Source organism: Balaenoptera borealis (genome assembly GCF_965194805.1).
Source record: "Balaenoptera borealis genome assembly, chromosome: 12".
In the NCBI taxonomy this organism is placed as follows: domain Eukaryota; kingdom Metazoa; phylum Chordata; class Mammalia; order Artiodactyla; family Balaenopteridae; genus Balaenoptera; species Balaenoptera borealis.
Window position 1 is genome coordinate 78,450,974 of NC_138869.1, and position 22,653 is coordinate 78,473,626.

The following is a 22,653-nucleotide window of genomic DNA, read 5'->3' on the forward strand; positions in this document are numbered from 1 at the left end:
TGGCTGTTTTCTAAGACAAATGTGGGTAATGAACAGAAGAAAGGCCAGTGGGCCGATCAAGTTCTACAAGAAACACATGCAAGCAGCGCACCCTTCCATGACACAGGCTCATGGGGATGACAAACCGAGTGTGTGAGACATGTCCCGAGCAGGGGCCTGTGTGACCCCCGGAGCAGTGGTGGGAAGCACAGCTCAGCACAAACCACACGCGAGATGAGTTTCATTTCCCCTCTGGTACGTCTTGAGAGCGCGCTGGCAACCGAGCGAGTCTACCGTTTCTTGCTTCTCACCACCTGTGACGTCACCGCCGAATAAGTCAGGGAATCACAACCACATTTCAAAGAATCATTCAGTTTTCTCATTAAGAATTCTATAGGAATGTTTCTTTTTTCCCCCCACAGCAACAGCCTTGCCAAAACAATGTTAAAAATAGACCTGGTAATACCTTTCACATTGGTAGGCAGCCATGAGTGTTTTACAGCGTATATGTCCGGCAGATGTACATAACTTTAGAATTAGGCACTGAATTTTACACAGTAACATAGAGGACGTATATTTGCCAAAAGGACTTTTTAAAAAATGAAGCAAAAAGCAAACCTTGGGCTTGGTTTACCTAAGGGAAGCAAAACCTGTTAGCTGCTTCATTTTCTTGTAGGAAAGTGCTTGTTCAATGCAGAGAGTATTTAGGGGTAAATGTATGTGTAAAAAAATTCAAAAGTGGTTAAAACTGGATATTTTGACTCATCAGCTCATATGGTAAGTTCCCCAAATTCAAGGGTCTGAATCCTGGCTCTCAAAGTATAGAATTTATTTTTGAGACAAGAGGCATCATATGCTTGTCTGGGCCTGCACTGCTTGGGAAAGGGACACGGTTTGGGTTAAGTTGCAAAGTGGTTAGGGTCAAAGGGCCCCCTGCTGAGAAAATATACTGAGTCTGACAGCTTGGAATCTTTCAGCAAGATCAGGTCTAATGAGAAACTACCTAAAAAGAGGTAATGAAGTAAAATATAATGATTAGAAAATGTAACTTACATTAGTAAGTATTTGAGGAGTGTCCTTTGTGAGTTCCAAATAAACCACTGGCTTCCACAGAAAGGGCTGAAAAATGGGCTAAGCTGGCCTCTAAAGAATCTTCCTGCTTGACATTTTGGAAGTATGGGAAATATGCCTCCACACATTTGGAGGATGGAGACACGGATGTTTCCTGAGTTCTCTACTTTTTACCAGTAGTTGGAACTGATCAATAGATGATAAAGAATTGATGGCTTTATAAACAGAGCTCTTAAATGTAACTATCAGAACTTTCTGATCAGCCTTGGCTGGAACTTTTTAATCTCTAGAAGTATATCCACCAGTGAAAGTTTTCTTGCTTTTTGGGCAACACTATAGATGGAGATTAACGCTCTTCTTCCCCCCAGGCTCTAAAAATTATTTTGGCCAAAATGTTTAAGTCAGGGGTTTCAGGTAGCTTAAATGAGCTTAAATGAGTCATTAAGAATTTTGCTGCTTCAAGTAGGCATATTTTTTCCTAGTAGACATAATGACATAACAGTAATAAAAATGTAATATTCAAGTAATTGCTGTAATGTAATTATAGTTTGGTCATCAAGTAAGATTAGAGGTCTGGGATGGCTGTTTGGTGGGTGTGTTTTTCGGTGTCTGAATGTAGTCTTCGAGGTGCCTGTCCCATCTCCCTGGAATGCTCGTGCAGTTCATCACATAACCAGGTAGCCAGGAGCCCAGCTGGGCCAGCAATATCTAGGGGTTCTGTTTACCCCACCTGCCCTCTCTGGACACCAGCATCCTGCCTGCCACAGACACCTAACCATCACAGTAACTGGAAACAGTGTTTCTGGTCTTATACAGACAACAAAAGGAGAAGTAAAGAAGGTCAGAACCCTCCCTAGGGGAGGGACCAGATGTAGTTCAGTGGCCAGCCTGGAACAGCCACCTCTCTGCCCACCCAGTGCTGTAGCTCTCGGGCTCCCTCTAATGCAAGTGCGGGGGATGAGGGGGGGTGGGTTCTGCTCCTTTATGTCTCTGCTGTGCTGCGGGGTTAGCCTGATCTGGCTTTTGGAGGGGAGAACAATTTCAATAGGTCTGAACAAAAAGAGCGCTACCAAATGTAAAATAGATAGCTAGTGGGAAGCAGCCGCATAGCACAGGGAGATCAGCTCGGTGCTTTGTGACCACCTAGAGGGGTGGGATGGGGAGGGTGGGAGGGAGGGAGATGCAAGAGGGAAGAGAAATGGGAACATATTGTATATGTATAACTGATTCACTTTGTTATAAAGCAGAAGCTAACACACTATTGTAAGGCAATTATACTTCAATAAAGATGTTTAAAAAAAAAAAAAAAAAAGAGCGGGATTAGGCATTTACCCAAAGTGTATCTTATCAAAGGATTTGTCATCATTGGAGGTATTCTTTGAACTGCTATACATGAATTTCTGTCTGTATTTCTTATTTAATGGCGTGACCTCAAGAAAGACAAAATTCAAGCAAAAGAAATGCTTAACATTTGTGAACCAAAACAATAAAAAAAATTAATTAACAATATTTACAAGGAACAACTGAAAGAACATCAGATTTGTTGTTGTTGTAGTTACTAGTTTTCCTTTGTAACTAATAGGTAATTTGTGGGGAGATAATTTGAGACTATGTAAATTTCTACTCCTTATCAGTCTTTCTCCCCCACTGATGATCTTTTAATGCCATAACTCTAGCTATATTTATTAGCTGGCCTTCTATGGCAAAGAAGAGCTTTCACTTTCTCCCTTATGTATTTACTTGTTTATATTGTATGAACTCAAAATTATTTATCTTATTCTATGCATGATAACCCATTACTATAATCAAATTTTCCCAGATTTAGCCAGTGGGAGCCTCTTCAAGCTCCCATTTTTGATATTTCCCTGTGGTTCTCTGAGCAACTCTTTATTTTCTGGTGAATGAGGATGTTCCAGGCTAATTTTTCAAGGCCTCTTTCCCTGCCCCAGTCCTGGAATCAGCTGTTTTTCCAAGGAGCCTGAATATCAGTGGAGAATACTTAGAAACTAAGATCTGGGTACTAGATGCGAAAGAGTATCACTTTTTAAGTGTGTAAAATTTATTTCCAGTGTGATTGGTCAGTTTGGAAGAATTCAGGGTGTCTATAAAGAGCTGAGTATCCAGAGGTGAAGGCTGCCTTTGGATCCTGAAAGATCCTGGAAATCTAAAAGGAAATCAGCCCCCTCACCACCAGTATTACAGATCTGTCACACAGGATGCCAATTCCAGTCTCAGCAAACTGATAAGATCCTTAGGCTTTTCTCCCTCTGAGCAAATACTGTTTTCTAAGCCTCTGATAGCTCTAGATGTCTCTTAACCCATGGGTCAGTCACAAATCAGCAATGTAGAATACGTCACAAACTCTACTTCTTGCGAATATTTGTCACTTTAAATATCTGTGGTCTCTAAATGCCCTTTTATGGACATGAATCTCACACCTACAAAGGCCGGCCACGAGTACAGGTAGCTACCTGTGCACAAGTGCCTCATCATTCCTGCTTGCGTGTCACCTCAGTAAACAATGTGTAGAGTCTCATTCTGCACCTTGAGTCTGCGGTCCTGTTTTCCACAATGGTGACTGCTGAGCTGTGGCTTCAGGGAAGGTGGGAGGGCCAGAGGGTGGCAACAGTGGCCAGAGCAACGGTGGGCGTACAGGATTTCCTCTTTTCTTCAACTCCATTGAGCGAAGTTGAAGGAGGGCAAAGCGTGGGATTTGACTGATCCTGGAGAACTGCTGGCTTTTACTTGGCATCTACACTCTTAGGGCTTGAAAAATGTTATTTTTACCCTAAACTTCTATTTCATTAATCTTGTGTTAAGAGTGGTCTAACCCTGTTAGTTGGGTAGGCTGCTTCTGTTCCAATTAGCATATATTTCCATAAGTGTTGAGTGGAGAAGGGGATGGAAGAGTCAGAATTTCTAAACTATTGACCTTGGAGGGACTTGTACGAAGGTGTGTCTGACATGAGTGTAATACAACTGAAAAGTGTAATACAACCGAAAAATCTCCAGTAAATGGTAAGTTATGGTTGGCACTGATGATTTATGCTAAGCAGAATAAACTATGATGGGAACATAAAATATTTCTAAGCTTACACTCTATTCACTCAATACACATAACATTCAATCTTCCTCCTTAAAAAATAGATATTTAGAGTACTGAGAATCTCCAGAGGAAATCAGGTTATTTACTATCATCTTTGTGTTTGCCCATGTCACACACTCCAAGTTTAAGAGTTGGAAATGCTTTGATATTCTCAAATGAAAGGTACTGTGTGATGCCCCCATTTAAATGTAAATCCTACTATTATATTATCCCTGCCATTACATTAAGTGACTTTCCTTTCCACTGACAATTTGAAGGGGGAATGTCAGAACAAGTCTTCAGTACCCAAATTGTTTCATTGTTCAAGTATTGACAGGCCAGTTGCCTAACCAGAAAATGCAGAATTAAACCAAGGAAGCTTATTTTGAGAGCAGGTCTGTGGCAATCTACCATATGTAAGACCAGGAGGTAAACAGGAAGTACTGAGTTGGCCTGGTCTACTCCTACAGGCAACAGATAGAAATAAAATCAGTGTTTACCAAATGGGAAAGCACAAAGCTGGTACAGAGAGAAATGCTATTTTCATGCTTCTAAAAAGGTATTACAAATAACACAAAGTTTTAAACCTATAATTAAAAACTATTTTTAAAAAGCTTTGATTAGGTTACCTTCAAAAATAGACATTGTAGGCCGAAATAAATTTCTTAAAGGTCAACTTCCACCTATGCTGGTTTCCCCTAATCCATTCTCTCTAATGCCCTCTTAAACAACAGACTTCAAGAGTAAAAAGTATGTCTCAGAATCACTGAGTAGAAGTTCAGTGCTCCCACTTAACAGATGGGTAATCCAAGGCCCCAAAGTTAAAGCAATTTATAAAATGTCACACAGCCAAGTAGGGGCAGGGGGAATTTAGGATCTGAGTTATTCATGAGGCAAAAGTTATGGATAGACTGAATTTCTTAGTGCCAGACACAAGGACACAACCCTTTTGGTAAAGGGGCTAAATGCATTGTTGGTGTAGTTTTGACCAGAAGCCAAAAGAGAGGTTCCATGCATTCAAACTGAATAGACTCCCCACCTTTAGAAAGGACAAGACCCTTTCCTCTTTTGTTGTCAAAAGCCTCAACTGAAAAATGAGGTGATTCTGCAGTTCTAATATTGTGAATCTGAGAAAAGAAAGAACTGAAAAAGGTGATATGATCTAGGGAAGTAGAGAATAAACAAATGGAAATGGAGATAGATTTTTTTTGGGTAAGAGTAATTCATAATATTTAAAAACCTAGTTGGGTTGTCTGAGGTCAATTAAACTTTAGTAACCCAGTTTTCGGACCAACATCAGCACTCAACCCAGGAATAGGCCAAGAGAGGAATGGACAAAGTACAAGATTAGGCAATTCAAAAAAAGAATGGCAACACATGGCCATAAACACATTCAAAATGTTCAACGTCAATGGTATGCAAAAATGCAAATAAATGCAGTGGTCAGACCTTCCCCTTCTTTAAACTGGAAAAGATTAAAAAAGGTAATGATATCTAGTGTTGGTGAAGGCACAGGGAAACTGACTTTCAAACATTGTTAATGAGAATGAAAACTGGAAAAACCCAATTGGAGGGCCATTTGGATAAGTCTCAAGCTTTTAAAATGAGGAATACCTTCCATGGAGCAATTCCAATTCTGAGAATTTGCCTTAAAGGAGATAAACAGAGATTTCCACAACCAGTTTAGTGGATTATAACCGGGCACAAATTCTTTGCTGCCCCTCTTACCAAGAGATAGAGGCTATTGCCCTTCCCCTCTAACCTGGACTGGGTTTGTGACCAGCTTTGACTGCAAAATATAGAAGTGATCCTCTGGAACTTCAGAGCCACACCTGAAGAAGAATCACAGTTTTCATTTCATCCCTTTTGGAAGACGACTGCCTTTTTTTTTTTTTTTTTAATTGAAGTATAGTTGATTAACAATATTGTGTTAGTTTCAGGTGTTCAGCAAAGTGATTCAGTTATATATATATTTATTAATATATTTCAGATTATTTTCCATTACAGGTTATTATAAGATATTGAATATAGTTCCCTGTGCTATACAGAAGATCCTTGTTGCTTATCTATTTTATGTATAGTAGTTTGTATCTGTTAATCCCAAACTCCAAATTTATCCATCCCCTCCCTTCCTTTCATTTTGGTAACCATAAGTTTGTTTTTTATGTCTTTGAGTCTGTTTCTGTTTTGTAAGTAAGTTCATGTGTATTACTTTTTAGATTCCACATATAAGTGATATCATATGATATTTGTCTTTCTCTGTCTTACTTCGCTTAGTGTGTTAATCTCTAGGTCCATCCATGTTGCTTGGAAGGACTCAGTTTTAAAAAATGTACATTTCTGGTCTCTCCCAACTACTGGATGTGAATCTCTGAGGGATGAGCCTAGAGACACACACACACGCTTTCCCATGTGCTTTATAAATGATCGTGGTTATAAAAGTGTGAGAGCCATGGTGCAGAGGGAACACCACCAGCATCACACCTGACCAGCTGGGCAGTTGGACAAATGCCCAGAACATTCTTGCCCTGAAGTTCACAGATGGAGTGCCTCTAGGGGCACTGAGGACCCCTCCTCACACGGGAGGACCCTGGGAGTAGGAGAAGCCATGCCTACACCCCCTTAGTATGATATTCTTTAGGTCCATTCATGTTGCTGCAAATGGCAATATTTCATTCTTTTTTATGGGTGATTAATGTTCCATTGTATATATGTACCACATCTTCTTAAACCAATCATCTGTTGATAGGCTCTTGGGTTGCGTCCATGTCTTGGAATATTGTAGATAGTGCTGCTATGAATACTGGGGTGCACATTATCTTTTCAAATTAGTGCTTTCGTTTTTCCCAGATATATACCCAGGGGTGGAATTGCTGGATCAGATGGCAACTCTATTTTTAGTTTTTTAAGGAACCTCCATACTGTTCTCCATAGTGGCTGCACCAATTTACATCCCCACCAGCAGTGCAGGAGGGCTCCCTTTCCCCACATCCTCTCCAGCATTGATTATTTGTAGACTTTTTGATGATGGCCGTTCTGACCAGTATGAGGTAATACCTCATTGTGGTTTTGATTTGTATCTCTCTGATAATTAGCGATGTTGAACATCTTTTCACGTGCCTGTTGGCCATCTGTGTGAAGCCAGTTGTCTTTTAAATGCAACTACTCTGAAACTATCATGTGTGAGGAAGCCAAAGGTTGTCAGAAGCAAAAGGACAGATCATGTGGAGCTCTGAGGCTCCAAATCTCCAAATTGATGAGCAAAGCCTTTTTGATCCTTCTGGTCCAGCTCAACTGCCCGCTGAATGCAGCTGATAAGTACCAGACGATGCCACACGGAGCAGAACTACCTAGTCAAGACTTGCCTGAATCTCTGACTCCCCAGAATCATGAGAAATGATAAATCATTGTTGTTTTAAGCCACTAAGTTTTGGGGTGATTTGTTATACAGCAAAATATAACTGAAACAGAAAGAGGCAGGCTCACGCCATCAAGCAAGGAACCCTACCAGCTGAGGTGTTTATTGAGGGCTAAGGGAGTATGAACTGGCTAGTGGAAGAAGGAAGTCATAAGCACTAGCTATGACCACTGGACCTGTTACAGAAATGATGACAGGAGTGGTTACGAGTGTCTCTTCCTTACTTTAATGTGAATACAGCGTATTTGTTTAGGTATTAAACAATTCTTTATTATTTCCCCCTCTCCCTTTCCCCTATTATCAGGTATTAATAGTGGTTAGCCATATATCTCAGTATTTAAGTTGCAGGATATCAAAGGGGTATATCCTAACTCATAGAAAAGAACAAACATCACCCCAAATGGATGCGTCATATGGGACTATATCCTTTTTTAAAAAAATAAACTTTTAATTTTAGAATAGTTTTATATTTATTAAAAGAATTATACAGATAATACAAAGTTCCTATATACCCCACACCCAGTTTCTCCTATTATTAATGTTTTACATTAGTATGGTATATTTGTTACAATTAATGAACCAATTTTGATATGTTATCATTCACTAAAGCCCATACTTATATTCCGATTTCCTTAGTTTTTACCTAATGCCCTTTTTCTGTTCCAGAATCACACCTAGGACACCACATTACATTTACTTATGACATGTCTCCTTAGGTTCCTCTTGGCTGTGATAGTTTCTCAGACTTTCCTTGTTTTTGATGACTTTGACGGTTTTGAGTACAGTCAGGTGTTTTGTAGAATAACCCTCAACTGAGATTTGTTCGATGCTTTTCTCATGATTAGATTGAGGTTATAGATTTTCAGGAGGAAGACCACAAAGGTATTCATATCCTCTTTGGAGGAGAGGATTAGCATGCGTCATGCTAGGGGGAAGCATTTTGCTATTGCCTTTATTTGGAGGATTTAATAATACGGTTAAAAGTGTATGGTGTATGGATACCAAGTTGACAAAGGGTAGACTATTCGGTACTGTGTCAACTTGGTGAAACTGAAACTACATTTCCAGATTTCCCTTCCCTATATGGTTCTGAGTAGAGTTGGCCACAAGAGAAATTTATGCAAGATTTGGAAGATGGCAGTGAAGCAGTTATTAACCTTTGAAGTTCACTGTGGTTAGATGCAGTTACCGCCACAGAAGTGCTGGTGGTTCTAGCTTACCCTCCCTTTCCTCCACTCTCCATCCAGCTCTTCTTCCTGACTGAGGATCCTATTTCCCAACAGAGGCTCCAAGCTCACTACCAGACACTTGGTGGCAGACTCACAGAGGTAGCAGTTCTACAGAAGCATCGCTTCCTACAGACCTTCCTGTGAGCTGTCACTTTGCAGCTACTTTGTCAGGTGGTTGTGCTTTGCTTCCCAAATTGATGGGTTGTGGACTTTTTCTCTGATCCTCCAACTTCCTTCCTAGGGTTTCACTTTCCCAAATCCTCCCACAGCTCTGGAAGATCTGATTCCTATAATAAAACCTTTATCCCATAAGCACAGTGGTTCTGACTCTGACTGTACTCTGACTGATACATCAAGACTAATCGTTGACCTGCGAACAATTAGAAAAACTGGACAAAATGCAGAACAATTGTGTAATAGTTTTCTATGCTGCTGTTACAAATTACCACACATTTAGTGGCTTAAACACAAATGCATTACCTTACAGTTCTATAGGTCAGAAGTCTGCTATGGGTCTCGTGGACTAAAATCAAGGTGTTTGTTGGTAGGTATGTTACTTTCTGGAGGTTGTAGGAGAGAACCACTTCCTGCTCAGATTGTCGGGAGTTTTCAGTTCTTGGCTGTAGGACCAAAGTCCCGGTTTTCTTACTGGCTACAAGAGCCATTTTAGAGCCCACCACATTCATTGGCTCATGACACCCTTACTCCATCTTCAAAGCCAGCACTGTCAAGTCCTTCTGATGTCACACTATCTTCCCCACTTTTCTGCCTCCCTGTTCTGTTTTTAAGAGCTCATGTGATTAGATTGGGCCTACCTGGATCACCTAGGATAATCTCCCTTGAATATCAGTTGATCAGCAACCTTAATTACAGTCCTGCAACTTTAATTCCCTTTTGTTATGTGACATCTTCACAGGTTCTAGGGATGTGAATGTGGACATCTTTGGGAAGCACACTTTATTTGAGGCATCAGTAAAAAACCAAGGCAGTCAGGGTTTGAGGGACTAGAAATTGAAGAAGAGGAAAGTTCATTTTTTCCTTCAGGGAATTTGCCAATTAAATGTGAGAGTAAGAGAAGCTGCATGGGAAGCAGTGGTCTAGGGCTTGCGGCAGTCTCACTGGGCTGGAGAGGCAGGGGTTGGAGCTTGGGGCTGAGGTACAGAGGTAATGAGGCACCACAATCTCAGACAGGAGGTAACTGCAGAGAAGTGAGCCTATAATTCTACATGAAATTTCTCCTTGAAATATATGTCAACTCCAAAGCTGCACATGTGTGGGGTGAGAGTAGAAGCTGGGAGACGAATGAGGTGAGCAGAAATTTCATCCATCTTGTGCGTCCAGGGAGTCAGGGGCTGGATTTCAGTGCTCACCAAGGCTGAAGGGTCTGGTAAACACCACAGGCTCTCAGCTGAGACCCTAGGTATACCTTCTATGAATAAGGGCAAAGTAGAAAAAGCTCAACCTTGATCTGACAACATCCCTGTCCGCTTGCCAGAAAATTAAACCCTCTCTGGAAGAAATCATCATCCAGAGCTTCTACATTTTTTCACATACAAGGTCTGGTATTCAGCAAAAAAATCCTAGGCATAGTGGGATACAGAACAAAGTGATTGAAAACTAAGAGGAAAAAATCCCAGAGTACAGAAGCAGGTCTATAAGCAACCCACACACTGGGGTAATCAGAAAGGGACTTTAAAACGAAATTTTAAAAAAAGAATCAAATGGGGACTTCCTTGGTGGTGCAGTGGTTAAGAATCTGCCTGCCAATGCAGGGCATACAGGTTCAATCCCTGGTCCGGGAAGATCCCACATGCCGTGGAGCAACTAAGCCCGTGCACCACAACTACTGAGCCTGCGCTCCAGAGCCTGGGAGCCACAACTATCGAAGCCCACGCTCCACAACTATGGAAGCCTGCGTGCCTAGAGCCTGTGCTCCACAGGAGAAGCCACCTCAATGAAAAGCCCGTGTGCCACAACGAGAAGAGTAGTCCCCACTTGCCGCAACTAGAGAAAGCCCACATGCAGCAACGAAGACCCAACGTAGCCAAAATAAATTAAAAAAAAAAAAAAAAAGAATCAAATGGTGATTGCATAACTGGAAAAAAAAAAAAACCCTGAAATTAAGAGTTCACTAGATGGGCTTAATAGAATTTTGGATGCAGCAAAAGAGAAGATTAACAAAGATGGGTCAGTCAGTAGAAAATATCCAGATTAATAAAGAAGAGAGAAAAAGAGATGGGAAATTCCAAAAAGAGCATAGGAGACATCTTGCACATGGTGAAAAGTCTGACATACATGTAATTAAAATCCTAGAAGAACATTTGAAGAATAGTGGCTGAGAATGTTAAAAAAAATTGATGAAAGACATCGAGCCTCAGATTCAAGAAATTCTATAAACTCCAAGAAAGATAAATAAGATATATCTGAAGGAAATGAAAATGCTAATTCAAAAAGATACATGCATCCCAATGATCATTTTGTAATGTAAATAAATATCAAATAACTATGTTGTACACCTGAAACTAATATAATGTTGTAAGTCATTTATACTTAAATAAAAAAATCAATCAATGCAATGTACCACCAAAAAAAGAGAAACTATATTATCATCTCCAAGGACGCAGAAAAACCATTTGATAAAATTCAACATTCATTCATTATAAAAACACTCAGCAAACTAAGAATAGAAAGGAACTTCCCTGGGACTTCCCTGGTGGCACAGTGGTTAAGAATCTGCCTGCCAATGCAGGGGACACGGGTTTGAGCCCTGGTCTGGGAAGATCCCACATGCCACGGAGCAACTAAGCCTGTGCACCACAACTACTGAGCCTGCGCTCTAGAGCCTGTGAGCCACCACTACTGAAGCTCGTGTGCCACAACTACTGAAGCCTGCACTCCTAGAGCCCATGCCCTGCAACGAGAAGCCAGTGCAATGAGAAGCCCGTACACCACAACAAAGAGTAGCCCCCACTTGCCGCAACTAGAAAAAGCCTGCGTGCAGCAATGAAGACCCAATGCAGTCAAAAATAAATAAATAAATAAACTTATTAAAAAAAAAAAGAAAGGAACTTCCCTCAATATGATAAAGAGCATCTAAGAAAATCTTGCAGCTAATTTAATGATGAAAGACTGAATGTTTTCCCCATAAATTCAGGAAAAAGGCAAGGATGTCTGTTTTCACCATGACTATTCAGTAGTGTACTGGAGATGCTAGTCACTGCAATAAGGCAAGAAGAAGAAATAAGAAGTATACAGATTAGAAAGAAAGAAAAAAAACTGTCTTTACTTGCAAATAAAAATCATCTATGTAGAAAATTCCAAAGAATACACAAAAAGAAAACAAAACAAAAAACCCTGAGAACTATTATAGCTAATAAGTGAGATCAGCAAGGTTACAGGAAAAAAGGTTCATATACAAATATTGATTTTATTTCTATATATTAGCAATGAACCAGAAATTGAAATATCTATGGATAAATCTAATAAAATATGTACTGGATTTACATTCTGAAAACTATAAAACATTGATGAAGGAAATCAGAAAAGACCTAAGTAAATGAAAAGCTATTCCATATTCATTGATTAGAAGGCCTAATACAGTTAAGGTATCAATTCTCCCTAAATTGAGCTATAGATTCAAAGCAATTCCAGTCAAAATCCCAGCAAGTGTTTTGTAGAAATATGGAAAATCAAAGAACCTAGAATAAAAAAAGATTTTGAAAAGGAAAAGCTGAAGGATTCATAAGACCTGATTTCATGACTTAGTAATCAAGACAGTGAGGTGCTGTCTAAGGATAAGCATATAGATCAATGGAACAAAACAGAATCCAAAATGGACCCACACATATATGGTCAATTGGTTTTAGACAACGGTGTCAAGGTAATTCAATGAGGAAAGAATAATCCTCAAAAAAATGGTGTTGGAACAGACATCCATGTGCAGGGGAAGAAAAAAAAAGGGATCTTAAACCTTACTTTGCACCATATACAAAAGTAAACTCAAAATGAATCAAATACCTAAAAGTAAAAGTTGAAACTTAAAATATCAAGAAGAAAACATTGGAGAAAACCTTTGTGAGCTTGGGTTAGATCAAGATTTCTCAGATAAGACACAAAAAAGTATGATCCATAAAAGAATAAAAATTGATAAATCAAACTTCTTCAAAATTAAAACCTTCAGCTCTTCCAAAGACTCTTTAAGTCAAGTCCCAGACTCAGAGAAAATATGTGAAAAACACATTTCTGTATCTAGAATATATGAAGAACTCTTATATTGTAATAAGAAGACAAACAACCGATTTTTTAAAATAGACAAAAGATTTGAACCAACAAAGAAAATATATGGATGGTAAACCAATACATGCAAGTGCTTAGTATCATTAGTCACCAGAGAAAAGCAGAGTAAAACCCCAGTGAGATACCACTATTTGCCTATCAGGATGGCTAAAATTAAAACAAGACAAAACAAACAACAGAATAGATCATACCAAATGCTAGCAAAGATATGGAGCAACTAGAAATCTCATATTTCTGATGGTAGTGCCAAATGGTACAGCACTTTGGGAAAACACTGTTTGTTTCTTATAAAATTAAATATTCACTTACCATATGACTCAGTGATCCCAATCCTAAGTGTTTACCCATTACAAATGAACACATAAATCTACACAAAGCTCTGTCCATCCATGTTCATAGAAGCTTTATTCTTAATAGCCAGAAACAATCGAAAGGTACACTTAATAATGAATAGATAAACAAACTGTGGTGCATCCACACAAAGGAATATTACTCAGCAAGAAAAGGAAATGAACTACAGATACACACGACCACATGGATGAATCTCAAAAGCATTACACTCAGTGAAAGAAGACACAAAAACTTTAAATCTAAATTTATATAGAATTATTCCATTTTATGTGATATTCTGGAAAAGGTAAAATTACAGAGACAGAAATCAGATCAGTGGTTGCCAGGGGTTAGTGATGAGTGGCAGATCAATTACAAAGAAACATGAGAGAACTTCCTGGCATTCATGTATCTTGATTATGGTGGCAGTTACACAACTGTGCTTATTTGTCAGAAGTCACTGAATTGAACCATACATCTAAAAAGGGGTTATTACTATATGTAAACTATACCACATTAAGCTAATTTTTAAAAAAGAAATAAATATATGTGCTGTGTCTAAAAAAAACTACTGTAACATAAGAGGTAATAAATAAATACACTTAAAAAACTGCTAACCCAGGAATTCCCTGGTGGTCCAGTGGTTAGGACTTGGCTCTTTCACGGTTGGGGCCTAGGTTTGATCTCTGGTCGGGGAACTAAGATCCTGCAAGCCGTGTGGTGCGGCCAAAAAAAAAATTGCTAACTTGGAGTTGTGGAAAAAATTCAATAAGTAGTGAAATACATCAAAAACTTTGAAATAACGTTAATGAAAAACTAAGTATATCATAATAACTCTTGCTTGTGGTGGCCAAATTTCTTATTCTGTTGAAGATGTATTGTGAATTTGGAAGTACTAAAATGTAAAAAAAGAGTTATGTTGAAGAACACAGTTGAAGAAATTCAGAGGACTTTGGAAAGTCAAGGGAAAGCAAATAGTTGAGGCATGGAGTCAGACAACAAGCCAGGACAGAAGTGAGAAGAAACAGTTAAAGGCTGGAGAAGAACCAGAGGACAATGACATGGGTATAGTGTTGCAAGAATTTGCAGAATTAAGGACTGATCAATCATTCATTTATGTTGGAAAATACTGATGGAACATGCACTAGTGTCAGGCCCTGCTCTAAGTGCTGGGGACACAACAGTGGACAAAACAGACCATAATCCTGAATCTCAGTCTACATTCTAGAGGGAGGAGATAATAAACAAAATAAGTAAGTCTAAGAAATGGTACGGAAGTGTTAGTGAAAAAAAAGAAAACAAGGAAGTGGGATATCGTATGTAAGGCAGAGGCTGGGGCTTCAATATTTAAAAGGGGGGTTAGAGAAGGCCTTATTGAAGAACAGGTACTTGAGAAAAGAACTGATGCAGGTGAGGGAGCCATGAGGAGAGCTTTTAAAGGTGGGTGCTTTTAACACTGAGTTCTCATGGTGTATTCAGTTAACATCCGTCCACTTTGTTGAGACCCATTTAGCTTCCATAATAATGATATAAAAAGATACCACTTAATGTGATAACTGGTTATGTCAATTTATAAAAATGATTTACAGAACAAATATAATCTTCATTTCAACCAAACAATATTAGAAATCCAACTGAAAGAAAACCACACACTTCAATTTATTTTCAACTACTACTACCTCTCCTCTCTCAAACCTGCCCCTCTTTCAATTTTCATTATACATGATTCTGAAAAAGCTGAATGGCACAGTTTAATATTAATAAATTTTTGAGTATTAGCTAGGAAAGGGGGTTAGAAAAAACAGGAGGAAATAGCCTATCCATATGAAAATAATAATCACATAATATTTATTGTCTGGGATTGAAATGTTTCAAATATGCAAAGCAATAAAATGTCAGGAAAAGCAAAACTTCCTAATGTTAAAAAGATCATAAATTTTCCCCAAAATAAGACATATGAAAAAAGTTCTGGTGATACTTAATGTCAAAAGAAAAAAATACCCTTAAATTTAAGCTAAAGAAGCTTAAAACCTTCAGAGGGCACAACTTACTCACCACTGAAGGGCTGCGGAGACAATGGCAGTTACTCTAAAAGCACAGAAGGCAATAGGTACCTTTTTTGTTTTTTGAGCTTGGGAATCACTTTTTAACCTTAACAAATTCCCCGACTCATGCATTCTATAACTTGTACTTTTGCTACCTCTTGAATGAAAAAAAAAATGTAATGTCAAAAAGCTACAAGGACTTCAGTGTCATTTTTAAATAAATTTATGTTTGTATTTCATAAATCACAATGGCACGTATGTAAATATTTAGAGTGGCACCCATATGGGCAAAACATGTAACATATTTAATCCATAGATAATTTAATGTACGTGGCTTCTTGAGCCCTTTTCTGGAACTCTACGGTTCCCCCTAGGTCCTTGCTTCACTGTTTGGGAATTGTCGACACCATGTTGATTGTTTGGCTGTCATAGGTGCTAAGAAAATTTTTTTTGAATGAATGAATGAATGAACAGAGATAAAGAAAGCAGACGTTTTAACTGCAAGCTGTTGGGTGAAAAACTGTTGCTTCCTGTTCGCAAAATCTCATTATTTTCAGTCTAAACAGATCTTCATATTTGCTCTAAGTTCAGAGAACATGTTATTTCCATTACCTTTAGGGAAATCGCATCCTAAAATAGCTTGTTGTCTTTAAAGTAAACTAGTGGGAGGCCTAGCAGGTTTTCAAAGATGCTGCTATAAACAAAAATGGAGTACGTCTGTAAGTCTTTTTCAAGTGTGTATAGATTCAAGTAGGACACAAAGGTTCTTAGGTCTTTAGTAGTATACAAATGTGACTAAGGTTACCTCCCTCTCTGAGGTCATTAACCCCTTCAAATAAGACTGTAGTCAGAGTGACCTACTCATAAAGGCCACAAGAAACCTGACTCATGGCCTGCTTTGAATTGCTTTCTCTGAGACACTGTATTATTGTCTTTAAGAAAAAGGCTGTGATCATCTATAGTTCTTGAGATTTGCAGCCAAGTAAGTCAAACAAGCATCAATAAGAGATTAAACAAAGACTTAACCAAAAAAAAGAAAGAAAAAGAAAGAATTTTGTGCTCATGTTTGTTAAACAACCAAAAAATATTTATTGAATACCTAATATGTGCATGTGGCGATTACAAAGAGGTATAGATTTAAGACTTGCCCTCAAGAAATTCTTAATTTCTTGAGGCAGGCTACAAAGCACACGGAGAGATGATTAGGGACAGAAAATAGGAAGTATAGAGACCAACAGGGGCATAAAAATTCAGAGGATGCAGAAGGCACTGTGCCCTGAGGCAGGCAGGAAGCTTTATGGGAAAGAGCTAGAGAAGGAGAGCACCTTGAAAACCTAGGGAGGAGGAGGCAGATGGATTTTTCATATGGTTCCCAGAGACACATGACTCTATATTGCAGGGGAAAGGCACCCTGAGTGACCTAGAATGTCTCCATCTGGATCACGTAGGCAAGGTTCCACTTCACTCTGTGATCATCCCAGGGATGCAGCAAGACAGCCAGTCTTGGGAGGAGCTGCCACAAGGAATCATCTGCCTCCCTGGTTCTGGAGAGACATGGGATTTTCCACCTCGCCCTCCTTTTAGGTATGGATGAAAGCTGGAAAACTGCTTGGCTGTGGTTTAGAGTTGGTGCCTCCATGACACAGTGACCCATCACTCTGGTCTTCTGTCATCTGGACCCTAGATTTGGTATATTCCTGTGGGATTAGGACCATGGAAAGTTGACACCATGCTGATCTTGCTTAGGCTGCCCTGTAAGTCACAAACGTCCTGCACCATCTGGGCTCATTGTCTCCTCCCAGGCCAAACCTATGGAAGTGTGGCCGGCCAACCTGCAGGAGTCACTGCTGCTTAGAGACTGCTCGATGGATTGGCACATACAGGTCTGGAAGGAGTGATTAACTTTTCCCAAGTAAAGTGGTTGGAAGAAGTAAATCAACGCCATTCAGAGAAGAAAGCTGCAGGTACGTAGTACCACAGGCTGCTGTACTGCTAGTTGGCATCTTAACAAACAAAAATCAGAAAGCGACTTGTTCTGAGGAAGAACAGACCTAGGATTGAATTAAAGAAGCTGCTAATCACTGGTGAGGGAGGAAAACCATCATTTCTTTCTTTCTTTCTTTTTTTTTATTGGGGTATAGTTGTTTTACAATGTTGTGTTAGTTTCTACTGTACAGCAAAGTGAAGTAGAGTTCCCTGTGCTATACAGCAGGTTCTCATTAGTTATCTATTTCATACATATTAGTGTATATATGTCAATCCCAATCTCCCAATTTATCCCACCTCCCCTCCCCCCTTGGTGTCCATACGTTTGTCCTCTACATCTGTGTCTCTATTTCTGTCTTGCAAACCGGTTCATCTGTACCATTTTTCTACATTCCACATATATGCGTTAATACACGATATCTGTTTTTCTCTTTCTGACTTACTTCACTCTGTATGACAGTCTCTAGGTCCATCCATGTCTCTACAAATGACCCAGTTTCGTTCCTTTTTATGGCTGAGTAATATTCCATCGTATATATGTACCACATCTTCTTTATCCATTTGTCTGTCGATGGGCATTTAGGTTGCTTTCATGACCTGGCTGTTGTAAAGAGTGCTGCAATGAACACTGGGGTGCATGTGTCTTTTTGAATTATGAAAACCATCATTTCTAATTCAAATTGTTTTCAGCAACTTTCTTCCCACTTTCTTCCGTTCTCTGTCCACACACATCCTGGGCTAGGAGAAACAATGACTATGTCACAACTAACAAGCAAACATCTAAAAGGGACATTTGTATAAAGTCGCAAGGGGTTGCCATACGTACTTCTGTATCTGCCACTGCAAACACATGTACACAAGATGGGGATTACTTTATAACATGAGATAAATACCTTGTTTGAAAGCATAAAATAGTAGCCTATGTAATAAGAGCCTTCTGGAGAAATCTGGTCTCCACAAAGGAGAGGCTTTGTACACATGGATTTTTGAGGAAGTTTTTCTCATAAGTCGTACAGGGATTCTCAGTATGTGCATTGATCATATGTATTTATCTTAAGGTTTAAGACATTACAGAGGACTTGGCATCATTGTATATAATTATAGTCTATTATACATTACATGATATTCTATTATATACATAATACTTGGCCTTAGGGAAGGAATGTTAAGTTAAAATGAAATTTTCTTGTAATCAAAGTTTTTTTAGTAGAGAAGTGCTTCTAGGTTCAGGGCAGCAATTCTCTTTACTACGTTATCAGAACTCTTTCGTACAATCCGTGCTGTACAACAGTGGTGAAGAGCATGAACTCTGGGGTCAAAGTGCTGGGTACAAATGCTAGCGCCATCTTGGGCACTTCTGCATAAGGCAGTGAACCTTCTGTTCTTAAATTTGTGTTCTGTCACCTCTGGGCAACAGAGAGAATGACAATGCATGTCTCATAGTGGGGTTGTGAGGATTTAAAGAGACAGCCACACAAAGTGCTTAGTATACAGGGTGGCACACGGTGTCCTACAATTATTATGTAAAACTTATTATTAAAATACTGATACAATAAATCATCATTTTTGATAGCAAGTAAATTGTTATTTAAACAGTTATATAAGTAATCCTCTTGCTTCTTTATTTTTCCTATATCTTTTTCTATTTTTATCTTCCTTTGAATAAAAGGGAGTAGTGAATGAGTGGTGGTGATGAGCAGAAAAGGGAACGTGAATATAATACTGTATACAGAGTTACAGCGGTTTCCAGCAATGAAATACTCTATCTGGGTTTCTCATGACTTTGTAGGAATTGTTTGTTTTAAAATATGCTTCAATTGCCAAAATCCCCATGACTTATGACAGGCTGAATATTTGATATTTTCTTCCAGAAGACAAATGTAAGTCTCTTTCTTTGTTTCTTCTTCTTCTTCTTTTTTTAAAGTGCTATAGTATCACTATCCTAGTCACGACACTAGAAACTTACTTTAGGAGATATGACTTTTTAATATTTGAGTTTTTAAAGGCATCTGGCCCTTATTTAACCATCACATTTACATCCAATTTCTGCAGGCACGGTTCTGTTGTTTAAGCTTGGCTTGATGCCCTCTGCAGAAAGCCTTTGCTTTAATGAACACAACCCCACTGAAACTGCTAGAGTCCCCTGGTCTGCCCCCCTTCCCCACCCCCAACCAACTGTACAAGAGCACAGAAAGTTTCACCTTGCATTTCAAATAAGAAGATCAAAATAAGAAAATAAATTGAGGCAGAATCAGCTTTATGTGGCTACCACTGCTATGACATATTCAACTTGATGCCCTTATATTATTTGCAGAAGTGTTTATGTACTACGAAATGTTCAGCCAGAGCATACAGGAAACTATAAAATATTTTATGAGATGTATACATGGTTGATGGTAGAATTTTAAATGCAACTTGGGAAGGTTCTATCTAAATTCCAGGAGGGCAGATGAGAAAATACTTTCTCTGTAGTGACTCAGTTTTACATAAGGGATTATATGAACTGGAAAGAAATACCTGATTTGGGAACTACACAAAATCTTTTTTCATAAAATTAAATTTTATAATTTATAGACAAGTAAAATTGTTTTCCTTCAGACCAAGAATCACCAGTTATGTTTATTTGTCTTCTACATGGTAAAAGCATTAAACGTGGATTGTTTATTATTTTATAGGAACAAAGAACATGCAGTAATAAATGAAGAATCCTCCCCAGATACAGGAAGTATATATACCATTAAAAAATATTTGTGCTTCTGATGGTTTTTAAATAACAACTCTTGGTTCTAAAACTGGAACATTATTTTTGAATCTCAACTATTGCAATACGTGAAGGCAGAGGGTTAATGACACAGCCTCAAAATGGCATGTTCAGAAAGTTGCATTTCCAAATTCAGGTGAAGGGAGAAATATATTTGTTTCCTTTATCCTCAAGTCTATAAGGCAGTGCCAATTTCCCATAAGAGAAGTTATTTATTTACTTATTTATTTATTTTCAAATTCCATCTCCCAAACACAGGCCTACAGAAATAGAAACTATTTTGTGCATTCACATTTGATTTATAATTAAGCCTGACTTTTGGTTTATTTTTGTTTTGTTTATTTATTTAAAATTTTAATTTTCTATTGGAGTATAGTTGATTTACAATGTTGTGTTGGTTTCAGGTGTACGGCAAAGTGATTTAGTTATAACTACACATATACCTATTCCTTTTCAGATTCTTTTCCCATATAGGTTATCACAGAGTATTGGGTAGAGTTCCCTGTGCTATGCAGTAGGTCCTTGTTGATTTTATATACAGTAATGTGTGTATGTTAATCCCATCCTCCTAATTTACCACTCCTCCCCCACCTTTCCCCTTTGGTAACCATAAGTTTGTTTTCTAAGCCTGTGAGTCTGTTCTGTTTTGTAAATAAGTTCATTTGTATCATTTTTTAGATTCCACATATAAGTGATATCATATGATATTTGTCTTTGACTTCACTTAGTGTGATAATCTCTAGGTCCATCCATGTTGCCGCAAATGGCATTATTTCATTGTTTTTTATGGCTGAGTAATATTCCATATATTTTTATGTGGTATATAAGTACCACATCTTCTTTATCCATTCATGTATCAATGGACATTTAGGATGCTTCCATGTCTTGGCTATTGTAAATAGTGCTGCAATGAACACTGGGGTTGCATGTATCTTTTCGAAGTATGGTTTTCTCCAGATATATGCCCTGGAGTGGGATTGCTGGATCATATGATAGCTCTATTTTTAATTTTTAAAAATTTTTTGATTTTTTTTCAATTTTTGGCTGCGCTGTGCAGCTTGTGGGATCTTAGCTCCCCGATCAAGGATCAAAACTGTGCCCCCTGCATTGGCAGTGCGGGGTCTTAACCACTGGACCTCCAGGGAGGTCCCTACTTTTAGTTTTTTAAGGAACCTCCATACTGTTCTCCAGAGTGGTTGTACCAATTTACATTCCCACCAATAGTGTAGGAGGGTTCCCTTTTCTCCATACCCCCTCTAGCATTTATTGTTCATAGACTTTTTGATGATGGCCATTCTGACCGGTGTGAGGTGATTGTAGTTTTGATTTGCATTTCTCTAATAATTATTGATGTTGAGCATCTTTTCACGTGCTTTTTGGCCATCATCTGTATGTCTTCTTTGGAGAAATGTCTATTTAGATCTTCTGTCCATTTTTTGATTAGGTTATTTGGGGTTTTTTTTAATATTGAGCTGCATGAGCTGTTTGTATATTTTGGAGATTAATTCCTTGTCGGTTGCTTCGTTTGCAAACATTTTCTCCCATTCTGTGGGTTGCATTTCCGTTTTGTTTATGGTTTCCTTTGCGGTGCAAAAGCTTTTAAGTTTAATTAGGTCCCATTTGTTTATTTTTGTTTTTATTTTCATTATTCTAGCATCAACATCACGAAGTCATTGGGAAGATCAGTGAACTACCAAAGGTAAGGTTCCTGACACAAAGTAGGTGCTCAAAGTATGTTAATTCCCCTCTCCCCTGCTTACAGACCTCTTGTTTAAAATTGATGTATAGCTGGCATATAACACATTATTTAATTAATATCACAGTCCCTCTGAAGAAGATTTTAATATAACGCTTATGCTTTAGGATGTGTCCATAATTAGAATCATTTAAAAAATAAATCTAGGTTATTGTCTAAGATAAACATGCCATAAAACCCTGAAGTGTCTTGGTAATATCTAATGCAAACCCAGTATGGTGGAGTATAAGACTAGATAGACTGATAATTAGGGACCATGTTCTGGTCTCTGGTCTGTCATGGCATTGCTGAGTGACGTTGGTAAAGTCAGTTTCCCTCTCCAGGCCATCATTTTCCATCTGTAAAATGAGTGGTTGTTTTCAATGATCTTTAAGACCATCTTCCACTCTGACAGTTTATGATTCTACATAACAATTCAATCTTTAAAGAAATTTATTTAAGTCACATTTTCTGAAACTTTCCCTTTATAAGTTTTTTTTCCCCCCTATACTCACTGCTTAAGGAAATTTTATTTCACTTCAAATTTAGTGTTGTGGAAAGAGTCAGAAAAAGAATCTAAGTGTAGAAAAGAAAAAAATAGAATTACAAATATTAATATTGAGCCATTACGGGGACATCTAGGCTGGTTCGGGACAGACATAAATGACCTTGTTTTATTCTAAATTCAGCTCACTGGCTTATGATGAAAAGTGAAAGG

The 22,653-nt window shown here is 38.4% G+C and overlaps 1 protein-coding gene across 3 annotated transcripts in view; it reads right to left on the reverse strand.

Annotated features, from left to right (window-relative positions):
- Positions 1 to 2,360: 2,360 nt before the first annotated feature.
- SUPT3H (SPT3 homolog, SAGA and STAGA complex component) overlaps positions 2,361 to 22,653 on the reverse strand; it is a 441,526-nt gene continuing 421,233 nt past the window's right edge. For all 3 annotated transcript variants that reach the window (XM_082347635.1, XM_082347640.1, XM_082347634.1), the window contains one exon: positions 2,361 to 17,150. The gene's annotated coding sequence lies outside the window, so the exon portion shown is untranslated. The remainder of the gene's footprint in view (positions 17,151 to 22,653) is intronic.